Genomic DNA, 3,426 nt, shown 5'->3' with positions numbered 1-3,426 from the left:
ATATCCAATATATACAAAGAATTCAAGAAGTTAGACTCCAGAGAACCAAATAACCCTTTTAAACAATGGGCAACAGAGCTAAACAGAGAATTCTGACACAACAGTAGATTTTCCGTAGTCCACATTCTTCTTGATCATTTTGTAGTTCTGAGGAGCTAATTAGCCTTTAATTTGGAGCTTCATATAAATAATAGAATAAATTATAAATTATAGTCTCAAGACATTCTTTTGCTTATTGAATGTTTTCTTTAAAAACACTGAGTTGTCCAACTGTAATTTTTGTCCGTCCATTTATTCCCCACACATAACTTAGATATCTACTGTGTAGAATACACATTCTACTATCTCTCCAGATCTTCCCATTCTTATACCTTTATGTTCCTCTGCCCAGTCAAGTTTCCTTACGTTCTATAAATTTAAATATTAAATGAAATGAACTATACACCTTGGAACCCAAGTTTCATTTGGCTTAAAGCTTTTTGAATATAGGTATGGGAGCTAGGATGGCATAGGTTATCACCTTGTAGGGATATTTACCCAATTTTGGTGTGAGTCCAGGGACACATTGACCATTTTATGGCAAAGCATTAGGCCTTGCTTTGCTACCATTTAGTGCCTGGATTGCCATGAACACTTTATCTATTACCTAAGGACTAGGTTGTGCTCCTGCTGGCAGCAAATATAGAAACATTACTCTTGGAATTTAAAAAAATGAAATGAGGAAATGAAATAAATCAAAGTATTGATGACTAGGGGTTTAGCTTTTCATTTTTTGTCAAAAATTTACATGGATCCAAGTGATCTGTAGAATTGCATCTGTAGGATGTCAGTCATCCAGCATAAAACTCATCGCCTATCAGTCATCCACAGGACACAGATAGCTTATCAAGAATATGTCCAACAACCCACCCACAGTCTGTAAATTATCCATAGGAAAAGCCCACAGCCTGGCAATCATCCATAAGAAATGCCCAAGTTCTGTCAACCATGCACTGGAAAAGTCCCCAGCCTGTCAGTCATCTACAAGCAACTCAAAAGACTGTGAGTCAACCAGAAGAAATTATCACAGCCTGTCAATCATCGACAGGAAACTCCCACAGCTTGTCATTCATTCACAAGGCATGCCCACTGCCTGTCAGTCATCCACTGAAAATGGCCACAGCCTCTCAACCATGCATAACAAATACCCATAGTCTATCAATCATTCACAAGGACATGCCCACAACCTATCCATACAAAGCTCTCAAAGCCTGTCGATCATACATTGGAAACGTCTATAGCCCATCAAACATCATACCCACATACTGCCAGGAGAGAGTGGGTAGCCCAGAAGGACAGATATGCCTGTGAACACAGGTAAGATCACCACTTCTCTTCAAATTCCTGGCCCAAGATGGACCCTCCCAAAGCCATCAGGACACAGGAACCAAGGATCAGCTGTGGACAGGATCCTTCTGGTTTTTGTCTGCATGCCAGAGCTGACCCTGTAGCACAGCTCTTGATACCTAAATTCTTCCCAGAGAGAACTGGTCTCCCAGGAGTACTGACACACAGGCTTGCGGGATGGAGAAACCACAGTCAGAGACAGCAAGACCAGCTAACACTAGAGATAACCAGATGGCAAAAGGCAGTGGCAAGAACTTAAGCAACTTAAACCAAGTCTACTTGGCTTCATCAGAACACAGTTCTCCTACTACAGCGAGCCCTGGTTACCCAAACACACCAGAAAAGCAAGACTCTGATTTAAAATCAGATGCTAGAGGACTTTAAGAAGGACATAAATTGCTCTCTTAAAGAAATACAAGAGAACACAGGTAAACAGGTAGAAGAACTTAAAGAGGAAACACAAACAACCCTTAAAGAATTACAGGAAAACACAGCTAAACAGGTAAAGGAATAGAACAAAACCATCCAGGACTTAAAAGTGGAAGTAGAAACAATTAAGAAATCACAAAGAGAGACAACTCTGGAGATAGAAAATCTAGGAAAGAAGTCAGGAGCCATAGATGCAAGCATCATCAACAAAATACAAGAGATAGAAGAGAGACTCTCAGATGCAAAAGATACCATAGAAAACATTGACACAACAGTCAGAAAAAAATGCAAAATGCAAAAAGCTCCTAACCCAAAACATCCCGGAAATCCAGGACACAATGAGAAGACCAAACCTAAGGATAATAAGTATAGAAGAGAGTGAAGACTTCCAACTTTAAAAGCCAGTAAATATCTTCAATAAAATTATACAAACACAGGGCTGAATTCAACCAAGTAGAAAAGAACAATTCAAATATTCAACACAACTAGGAGCTGGTTCTTAGAGAAAATCAACAAGATAGACAAACCCTTAGCCAACCTAACCAGAGGGCACAAAGACAGTATCCAAATAAACAAAATCAGGAATGAAAAGGGAGACATAACAAAAACTGAGTAAATACAAGATAATCAGATCCTACTACAAATTTCTATATTCAACAAAACTGGAAAATCTAGATGAATTGGAAGATTTTCTAGACAGATACAAGGTACCAAAGTTAAATCAGGATCAGATAAACCATCTATACAATCCTAAGGAAATAGAAGCAGTCATTAGAAATCTCCCAACCAAAAAAAGCCCAGGGCTAGATGGTTTTAATGCAGAATTCTATCAAACCTTCAAAGAAGACTGAATACCAATACTTCTCAGACTATTCCACAAAATATGAATAGAAGGATCATGACCCAATTCTTTCTATGAATTCACAGATATACACTGATACCTAAACCACAAAAAGACCCAACAAAGAAAGAGGACTTCGGGCCAATTTCCCTCATGAATATTGATGTAAAAATACTCAATAAAATTTTCATAAACCAAATCCAAGAACACAAAAACAATCATTCACCATGATCGAGTAGGCTTCATTCCAGGGATGTAGGAATTGTTCAATATATGGAAATCCATCAGTGTAATCAACATATAAACAAACTTGAAGAAAAAAACCCACAAAATCATCTCATTAGATGCTGAAAAAGCCTTTGACAAAATACAACACTCCTTCATGTTAAAACTATTGGAGCGATCAGGAATTCAAGATCTTTACCTAAATATAACAAAAGCAATATACAGTAAACCAGTAGCCAACACCAAACTGAATGGAGAGAAACTCAAAGCAATCCCATTACAATTAGGGACAAGACAAGGCTACTATTCAATATAGTAATAAAGGTTCTAGCCAAAGCATTTAGACAACAAAAGGAGATTAAAGGAATACAAATTAGGAAGAAGGAAGTCAACATATCACTATTTGCAGATCATATGATAGTATAGATAAGCAACCCTACAATTTCTACCAGACAGCTGAAAACGAACTTTCAGAATATAGCCAGCTGGATATAAAATTAACTAACAAATAAGTAGTCTTTCTCTACTCAAAGGATAAGCTGGCT

Source organism: Mastomys coucha, unplaced genomic scaffold (assembly GCF_008632895.1).
Source record: "Mastomys coucha isolate ucsf_1 unplaced genomic scaffold, UCSF_Mcou_1 pScaffold22, whole genome shotgun sequence".
NCBI classification, from domain to species: Eukaryota; Metazoa; Chordata; class Mammalia; order Rodentia; family Muridae; genus Mastomys; species Mastomys coucha.
The sequence above is the reverse complement of the archived record's forward strand: the minus strand, read 5'-3'. Positions refer to the sequence as shown.